The sequence below is a fragment of the Cyanistes caeruleus genome, chromosome 12 (assembly GCF_971803275.1).
Source record: "Cyanistes caeruleus chromosome 12, bCyaCae1.hap1.1, whole genome shotgun sequence".
Taxonomy (NCBI): Eukaryota; Metazoa; Chordata; class Aves; order Passeriformes; family Paridae; genus Cyanistes; species Cyanistes caeruleus.
Genome location: NC_141712.1, coordinates 1726269 through 1736327, shown reverse-complemented (window position 1 = coordinate 1736327; position 10059 = coordinate 1726269). Strand labels below are relative to the sequence as shown.

Here is a 10059-nt window from a genome sequence, read left to right as displayed (position 1 = left end):
GATGTATTTTGTGGAATACCGTTCCCAAGCACAGCACTGGTCCTGAATTAGCAGGATTCAAATCCAGGCTATGGGAAGTTTAAGGAATGAATTGCTGGACTGTTGAAAATTCCTCTTCTCTGCCAATAGCCAAGTGTTCTCCCTTGGGTGGGTGTAAGAAGAGCTTCCCAGTAAGCACAGAAGGAGTGGGCATTTAATTAGGATTCTGCTGCTCATTTTCATTGTTTCATTGTTTCATTTCAAATCAACTGGATGCCTCTGTTCCCCTGCAGAGACTGAAGCTCTAGGTATGAATGTTTGTAGAATCACCCTGCCCCTGAAATAGAAATCAGATAAGCTTTGGCTTTCTGAAATATAATTTCTCCAGAAGGTAATCCTTAGGAGCCCATGAAACAATTATAATTTTAGAATTGCCATAACGTTTTCATTAGCTCATTTATGTGAAAAATAAATTTTAGCCCTTTAAGATGGGCTTTAGAAAATACTTTTTGAGTATCTGAAGAGAATTCTATTCTATTATATTAGTTTGGGAGAAAACCAAGTGAAGACTTCAGGTGAAGTTGGAAGTAACTTCCTAAAATGGTGACAGTGGTTGGAAGTGGAAGAACTTCTAATAACTCTTACATTTACTTTGCTGCTCTTCAAATGTAAGGTTTTTTTGTTTTTTTTTTTTTCTCAAAACAAACTGTTCCCAAGTTATGAAAAAGAAATTGGGATAATAAGGCTTTGGTGCAGAAAAATCTTTCTGAAGGCTGCTCTAAGCTTTCTAAGCTGCTCTTACAAGAGGAGTCTTTAACTGCCTGTGCTCTTCCAAATGATGGCATTAACTCCTCTGGCTTTTCAGGTGTGGCAGGGTTTTGTTAGAGAATGAACTGCTCAGATAACAGCCTTAGCTTGAACAAAGAAGTGAATTTCTGAGTCACTGCAGTTCAAATACCTGCATAGGAGAGTCTGGGGATTAGAGGTTGTTATCAATGACCTGAAGGAGACTCTGCTTGTCTGGGTCTGTGTTTAGAGCTGAATGGAGTGCTTGGTACCAAACCCAAACTTGCCTGTTATTTTCATTTTAAAATAAATATATTATTTATTTAAAATAAATTTTCATTTAAAAATGAATATTATATTTATAGGATAGACAGTTTAATTCCAAAGGCACTCTTTTGCTGGAATTCAGTTCCCCTTCAAGGAATTGACATAAAAATTCCAGCCTGACATGCTACAGCCTTTGTAATAATGAACTTCTCCTTCAATCACCCACTCAGACTGTGTGGAGAAGACAACAAGTGCAAATAATCCCAAAAGCCTTGGGACACTGGCGTCACCTCTGAGATTCCTGCACTCCCTGAGAGTGCTTTATCAGCAGCTCTCCACGGAATGGGCACTGCAGGTGAGCTCAAGCAGGATTTCTGCTCCCTGGGAGAAGTGAAAGGAAGTGATCTCTGTTTCCACATGTACCTCAGTGAAATTCAAATGTATAGGAAAAAACTCAAGGAATTTTCTCAAATTAAGTTTTTGATAAATGGTAGTATTAATATGCTGTTACAATGCTTCCAAATCATGTATGTTTCCAAAAACCTGAAGGATAGAGCACCTAATTCTCCTTCAGCTGTATTAAAAGAATAAAAAGACTTGCAGTATCAGTGGCACAGAGGTTGCAGTAGCAGCAGCACAGAGGTTGCAGTAGCAGCAGCACAGAGGTTGCAGTATCAGCAGCAGAGGTTGCAGTAGCAGCAGCAGAGGTTGCAGTAGCAGCAGCAGAGGTTGCAGTAGCAGCACAGAGGTTGCAGTAGCAACAGCACAGAGGTTGCAGTAGCAGCAGCACAGAGGTTGCAGTAGCAGCAGCAGAGGTTGCAGTAGCAGCAGCACAGAGGTTGCAGTAGCAGCAGCACAGAGGTTGCAGTATCAGCAGCAGAGGTTGCAGTATCAGCAGCAGAGGTTGCAGTATCAGTGGCACAGAGGTTGCAGTAGCAGCAGCAGAGGTTGCAGTAGCAGCAGCACAGAGGTTGCAGTAGCAGCACAGAGGTTGCAGCAGCAGCAGCACAGAGGTTGCAGTATCAGCAGCAGAGGTTGCAGTAGCAGCAGCACAGAGGTTGCAGTAGCAGCAGCACGCTTGCCGTGTGCAGAGTGCTGCAGTGCCCCGGGAGCGCGGTGCTGCCGTGGCCAGCAGTGACTGATGCCAGCGGTGTGACCAGGCAGCCCGAGTGGATCTGGAGCACTGTCACCCTCTGAAAGAGCTGTGCAATCCCTGCTGTGTTCCAGGAGCCAGAGCCCTAGGCTGTGAGTTCCTGGAGGGCTTTAGGACAAGCACATTATTAATTACATGCAGGACGTCTGTGAGATGATGTCAGAACCAAGGGAAGCAATTAATTTTCTCGTTGCCTTTGGTAGCAGACTTAGTGCAGCAGAACCAACACTACGAGTAGTAACACTTTATCTGAAGGAAAAGATCCCTCACTCCCCTTTCCCTTACACTTAATTCCAATTATGTTTCACTGAATGTTTCTGGAGCTGAAACAGTCCAAGCCCAGGAGGTGGCAGGCGTGGGATCTGTGCCTGAAGGTAACAATGCTGGATATGCCTTTGGGAGATGCTGTAGCACTGCTTGTCAGCTTCCCTCAGTAATTCTTGTTTGGCAGATTATTTTTGTCATCTAAATGTCTTCCAAAAGGTGAGCTGCTGATTTTTTCCCAAAGAAAAGCTATTTCATTCAGTTCTGTGAATTTTGTTAATATGAGTTAAGCTGTTCTTTCTAATTTCAAATTAACTAAATTGACACTGGTTTGACTGGTTGGTTTATTTCAGAACAAAAGCTGAAATATCAGTGTCCAGCACTGAAAGCCAACAGTTGTATCTGTCCACAAGGAAGCTGAATTAGCTTGCACAAGCTGCCTTTGAAATGTGTCTGAGTTTTCTGTATAAATGTTTTGTATGTAAAAGTGTAGCTTTACGACATAAAGATGTCATCTTTAACTTGGCCTGTTAAAACCAAAAACAAGTCCTCAAAACATGCAAGAAATAGAGTTGCAACTACTGCAAGCATGTGCAGTGAAATACTGAAGTTGAGGAAAATGCCATTGTAGATCTCTGGCACTCACCTGACCAGTCTGACAGCATTCCAAAAACCAAGGACTTGCTTTTTAGAGAGGGAGTGGAATGGACTTAATTGACAGAACAGAGGGAGTGAGACCACTGAGAAATGAGGGAGGGAGGGAGGGAGGGAGGGAGGGATAGGACTGCTGGGATCAGATTCACTCTGTATTATTGTCCATGGCCTTAGTGAGAGGGACTGCAGGCAGTGCTGTGCCCTGGGTGCACCAAATTAAAACCTCTCCTTTCCAGAGAAGGAAAATGATTACTCACAAAGGACTTGGTATACTGATGATGCTCTGGAGATTATTAGAAAATGAAGATGTACCACATTTTCTGATGTTCTGAAAGAGTTCAGTTACTGTGCCTACAGGCAGAGAGGGACAAGTAGGAGAGAATTCCATTTCATTAAGGACCAGTCACTGACTGCATAGAAAATTTCTTCAATGCAAAACAAAGGCAGAAGTCCTGGAGGGAGAGCTCTGGGCACTTCCAACCAAACCCACACATGGCTCTTTCTTGCTCAGCTGTGGAAGTCAGTGGTGTAGCCTGTATCCAGCTGGGCTTAAGCTTTGGTAGGAGTTGGGAACAGTGATGGGCTGGTTTGGAAACGAGCAATGGAACATCAGCCTTTGATCTGTGCAAGAGATGGGGGCTACTGAATTAATACTGGAATTTGTTTAGGCTGTGAACCTGAATTGCTATTGCCAGTTTTGTTTTCCTGGGAAGAGCACACATGCCCCAGGACAACACTGGATTGTCAGTGACTATAATTAGCTGAGCTTACTGGCTGAATCAGGATGTTTTGACCAGTATCTTGCAATGCCAAGAAACTGCCAGAGAAACTGGCAGGATCTGAAATACTTAAAACAGTAAAAGCCTGTCAAAATCTCTCCCAAGTCACCTTTCAGCTGAACAGAAATACAACACAACTATTAAGAGAATGCTGTCATATTTGAAATATTTTTAGTATGATTTCCACTGCTTTTGCATTTGTGCTCTGTCCTGTTCTACCCCCTCCTCAAAAATAACTTAAATCTTTTGGCCAGCTTCAGTGACAAGAAAGATCTCGCAGACAGCTGACTTAATCCCAGTTGCACGAAAATTAAGGGCTTGGTGGAGACGATAAATCCAAAGATTTCCTCTGCTTTAGGCAGGGATTGCCAAGGAAGTTTGGCTGGTTCCTAGGCGAGCCAGGCCAAACAAAGATCTGTGGTCTGCACACACAGAACCTGGCGCAGTGCTGGCTTCCTTTGCTCGAGCAGTAGTTGGAGGACAGAAATAGGAGCTAAGCTGCTGCCTGTGCAAGGGGACCCTGGGGAGGGGCTGGGGCAGTGGCCTCGCTGGGAAGGGTGAGGGTGGGAAGAGAAGACAAGCCTGCAAGGAATCAGCATTTATTAGTTCCTCTGTGTAAGGCTTGGAGAACTGGGGCCATATGCCTGCCTTGGGTTTATAGCCAGTGATGGAAGACTTGAAATTATTTTTCCTGTTGAAAAAACCCAAAAAAGCAAAAACTTTCCCTTGCATATAGAAGACCCATATAACCAGAGAAATACTCTGTGAGGGAACGAGCCAAATGAGCAAATCCAGAGTTCTATTTTACAAAGAAATTAGGTGCTGTTGCAAAAGGGAATATTCTTTGAACTGCTATTATGGTTGCTGATGTTACCAATCAGCTGCAGGTTAGCTGTAAGTAAAACAAATTCAGGAGGGTAATTAAAGAATGAACTTCTCTGCCATGTGCAGTTCCCCAGGAGAAGTGCAGGGGACTGGCTGGGTTGTTGCATAACAACACACACAGGATTCAAACAGTTGAGGTCAGTTGTTTTCGCTGGCCCATGCTGTCCGTGGAAAGAAAGAATGTAGTGAGTGTACTTCATCTTTTTTTTAAGCCTGCTAAGGGACCTTTAAAACTTTGCTTATAAAACATGGCCTATACAATTTTTTCATCCTCCCCTTCAGCTTCCCACCTCCTGAAAAAAGAAACCCCAGCTCTTTCCCTTCAAGGTCTGCTGTACCCTGCATGCTCCATCACTTGCTATAAAACCTATTGGATGTTGCAGGGGCAGCATCCCCATGTCCAAGCAGATGGAACAAGAGTTTTCTGGCCTTCTGCTCTAGGTCTGTATGCCTTTATGGTGTTATTGGAAGACAACCACATTTTTTCTCAGTCCATGGCTTTTTTTTCCCCTCTGTTCCCTGGATAAATGTAGTGTCATGAATAAAATAAACACTGCTGTCAGTCTCTGCATATTTTTTCAGTCTGCTTCATTATACAGGATTCTTTCAAAAGAAATGTAACTCACAGTCTTGGCTAGTTCCCAGCACATTAAAGGTCTGTTGGCACTTTTCTTAAGAATCTGGTGTTTTGCTTCACTTTTTTATAGAAATTCATTTCACCTTGTGCTCTGTAGAATGTCTGCTGCCCTTCAGCCCAGCTGTGGCTGCAAGGTAACCCCTCTCTGGCACTTGCAGATTGCAGATGCCCTTTAGAAAGTTTTGGAGGTGAAAGGAGCCAGTGACTTCTTCACCACCAAACTGGACCAGTTGGTGATAAAGAATGAGATGTCAGTCCCTAATCCTGGAGTAAAAAAAAATAATAAAATGGTTCTGTGAATGGCTGATTGTTAAAAGCACATGAAGTCATGTTCATGTCTGCAAGGTAAGGGTCTGACTGATTTGTTTGGCAGCATTGCCTTTCTTGGTTTTGGTGGGGGAGGAGGATTTGTTTGTTTGTTTGTTGAAAGGGAAACACTATTTCCTGATGGTGATGGTGAAGTTCCAGAACTGACACTTTTACCTGTCCCCTTAATCCTGTACAGCTCCTTGGCAGGGTCCTGTGGGGACTTCAGCTGCTGCTGCCTCTAGTCCCAGCTGTGACAGCTGGTGGCACCCCAGGGACTGGGGACTGTCACCAGTGGCTCAGGCCTAGGGGGGCTCCAGGGCTGCTCTGTTTGTTTTCCAAGGCCTCAGGGCTGGAATTCAGGTGGAGGTGATGAAAGTCTGGAGAGGAGTAGGACTCTACCACTTCTGGCCACTGAAGCTGCACTTTTTTAACAAGATGGAAAGCCCAGGAGTCCCTCACTGTGCTGTGGTGTGTGCCCAAGAGACCCCAGCCAAGCAGGCACGGTGCTTTCAGCCACTGGAACTTGCAAGAAGCTCTTCAAGGCTGCCCTTCACCTCAGTTTCTTTCTGTTCTCATCTCTGCTTCACCCTGAACTTGTTGAACAACAAGGGGTTGTGCTTTGACCCCTTTCCTCGGTTGGTGGGACTGTGCTTTGACCCCTTTCCTCAGCTGGCAGGGCTGTGCTTTGACCCCTTTCCTCGGTTGGTAGGACTGGTTTTTGACTCCTGCTGCAGAATCCAGGTCTCCTCACTGCTCCTGAGGTGCCTTTTGGTGGTGTCACACTGGGAGGCTGCAGTGCCCAGCTGTGGCTGGATGGTGACATGGAACTGTCACACTGTTCAGCAGCATTGCAGAGAACTGACCTCACGAGTCCCCACCATCCCAGACAATTTTCCTTCTGTTTAAAGGCTGTGTCAGAACTTGCAGTTTCTTCTTCTTGTATTAATTCCTACTTGTGACTCAGCAAAATGGTTTGCCCACCTCCCATGCTGCTCATGGCTTCAGAACCAGTGTGCACATCACACTCCCACACTGGGAAAATGCACAATTCCTTGCACTAAGGCACTCAAAGCTACCAGATGTTTTCCTAAAACAAGTTCTTTATTAGCTTTTGAGGGTGGGGCTTGGTTTTTTTCCTTTTCCCCCAACTGAAAAGCTGAGAAAAAGCTTCAGTACTTTTTAGATTGAGAATTTCAAGGGTAAAAAAGCCTCCTGTCTGATGCCAAAGTTAAACTCTAATCACTGCTCAGCTCTCCTGGAATTTGGCAGCATACCAGTGCTCCTTCCCTTTGGTAGGTCATGTGGAAATACCGGGGCCTTTTCTTAAAGAACCTCTCAGCTCTTTTCAGGTATTTGCACAGATGTAACCTTCCTGGTAGGATTCTAATGCTTTTTACACTCTTAACTGCATTAAAGCACCATTCTTAATAAGCACCATCCAGATCTACAAAATTTTATATTTAAGCATTAAAATACTTTTAAGTGTGTTGAAACTACATAAATACACTTTAAAAATCTGGTTTTAAGTTGGTATTTCTATTCTGCTGGAAAAGAATCACAGGCTTTAATCTTGGAAATAACACTTAAATGTGCTTAATGAAAAGAACCCACAATTGGTTCACAAGTTTACAAGAGGTTGTAGGAATAGCTGAGATGAAGGTTGAAAGATGAGGGTCTCTGTTCAGTTTGTTCACTGAGAATATTTAAGGTTCTCTTTCAAATGTTTTTTACACCTAATTCACCAGCTGGTTTTAATTTATGACCAGTGTCCTGGAGATTCTGATGGGGAGTTTTTAATTCTGTCAAAGCTGACCTAACTGTTCTGTAACAAACAGATCATTTAATTACAGTGTCTGTGAACAGCATACTTGTTTTTTTTCCTCTGAACTGTTTCTTCCTTGTGTTCACTCTTCAGTTGCATTTTAGCTGGATGTGAAGAACTCAGTGATGAATTCCCTGATCTGATTAGGTCGATACTATGCTGGTGTCTCGTGTGCTGGTCATTGACCCAGTTCCCCACTTTCCCGGTCTCCATGAGCAGGCACACAATGGAATGGCAGGCTGTGCTGGAAACTTGTAAAGCCAAAGTTATCTGAGAGCGATCTGATCTGCCCAGGATGAATGCAGTGACCTTTTTCCTGGATCAGTACTTTTATTTACATATTAAACGTAGACATTTTTTCCCTTCCCGTGCTGCAGAGCTGAAAAGGTGCCGTATCAGGCAAGAATGTGTGTAAAGGATTCCTTTGTTAAATGTTGGCAGCAGCCTCAGCAGGCCTTGCCAAGTCAGTCCAGCCCACCCACCCGTCCAGGAGCACACCAGGGATCCCCAGCACAGCCTGGGCTCGGCGTGGGCCCTCCTGGCAGGGCTGTGCCCTGGGAGCTGGGACATTTGGGAGCTGCCCTGGGAGCTGAGACACTCGGGAGCTGCCCTGGGAGCTGCCCTGGGAGCTGGGACATTTGGGAGCTGCCCTGGGAGCTGCTCTGGGAGCTGGGACACTCAGCACATGCTGGGACCAGCCCTCCTTTTGCCCCAAGAACACCCAGCTGGAGCTTGCTTGCTCTCCCCACCCCAGGAATTGTCTGCTCAAAACTAGAGGGGTTCAGTGTGTCCTCACCTCCCAGCACCCCCAAACTGCTCTCATGATTTAAATACATTTACACTTCATGTCCTCCAGCCCATGGGAGAAGGAAGTTATTAAGAAGTTTGCACAAGGTTGTGCAGGAGGCACTAAGCAAACAGCCAGAATAAAGATCTCCTACCACGTCACCTTTTCCTAAACCACTCAGCCATCTTCCCCCTTCATCCTTCTTCAGCACCACCTTTTGATTCTCTTTCAACACACAGATGTGTTTTGGTTAGAATTGCAAAAGATTGAACAAAATAATACTCACTGGATGTTTCAGAAATGTTTTCCTTGTTTTGCTCAGGATATTTTCTATCCTGAGTCCTTCAGTCCTTCAAAATAAAGGCTAAATGTCTCTGTGGGTAAATATGCATAACCTGTTTTCCTGAAACAGCCATGGAGCCTTAATTACAATTCAGAGATGCTCTCCTAAGTGGCAGCCACATACTTGTGATAGTTCCTGCAAGAAAAAGAGCTTTGTGAGAGTTGTGATTTCCCCAGTTAGACAAGAACTGAAACAAGAGACTGTAAACACCCATTAGTCCAGCTCTGTCCCATAGCAGGAATTTCCCCTTACAATGACATGATTTCATATTGTTAGGCCGGGTTAATGTGACCCAAGCAAGAGTTACCCTCCTTCTCCATGCTTTGCTTATGTCTTCTTTTTTTCTTTCCCTGCTCATCCTTCACCAAAGGTTAATGACTTTCTTCTACACTTCTCCCAACACTCGACCTTGCTTGAGCGCATTGGCCCCTCCCAGGCCCAGGGTGTAGCAGAGCAGCTGTGGCTGCAGTTAACCAAGCCATGACTGTTAATAGCCAAACAAACCCCTGATTCTTTCCCTGGTTCTCTCTCCGGGGCTCTCTCCTTGCTCCTCCTTCTTTGGGGATGTTTATTCAGAGGCTAAACAAAAGAAGAAAAATATATTGAAATTAGAAATAGCATGTACAGGGAAGAACCTATGAAAAGAAGGATCAGAGGAGTTTCAAGGGAACTGGGAGACATGAAGTAGAGCACACAGGTAACTGGAAAGGAAATCCCTAGGTGCATAATCCACAGTGTTCATGGAAAACAGAAGAAGGAAAAGCAGTCAGACTCTTGGAGGCCAGAGGAAGATGCTAGAACTGTTAATGTGTTAAAGTCCTGTAATGTGGAACAGGTGTCAGCGTAGACTGTCAGTGACAAGAGGAGCACGGGTCTATCAGAGCCTGGCTGGTAACCATGGCACATCACAGGACACAACATTTGAACTTCACCGTGGTACACAGCGGTTCGGCTGTGTTCAAAAAAATGACTTAGCTGCATTTCACTCGTCTGGATTTGCCAGGCTATGTTGCAATTTATCCTTATTTGTCGTGACACAGCAAAAGGAAAAGTACCCCCAAAACCTGATTCAGAGCCAGTCAAGGCTACCTTGCAATGTCACTGGAAACACAACACTCGTGGGAGAGCGGCGCGGAGGATTCCGCTGCCAGAGCCGCTGGTGGGCACCGCCAGGGCAGGGGCTCGGCCGTGAGCCCGGGCCGGTTCCCGCAGCCCGGAGCGTGCTCTGAGCCGGCCCCGCGAGGGCCGGGCCGGGCCGGGCTGTGAGCGCTGCTCGGCACCAGCAGCAGATGCAGAAACCCGAGCGGCCGCGGGCCGGGCGCGGAGCCCGGGGCAGGTGCGCGGCGCTCCCCGCGGGGCGGGCACGGCGCAGGCACCGCCCGGCTGCGCGCCCT

At 45.6% G+C, this 10059-nt stretch overlaps 1 long non-coding RNA gene across 1 annotated transcript; it reads right to left on the bottom strand.

Annotated features, from left to right (window-relative positions):
- Positions 1-4465: 4465 nt before the first annotated feature.
- LOC111934811 (uncharacterized) lies at positions 4466-10022 on the bottom strand. Its single transcript, XR_002867413.2, has 4 exons — positions 9755-10022; positions 9170-9244; positions 8609-8800; positions 4466-7914 (listed from the first exon to the last, which is right to left on the bottom strand). It is a non-coding gene; the product is annotated as an uncharacterized LOC111934811 (long non-coding RNA).
- Positions 10023-10059: the final 37 nt, after the last annotated feature.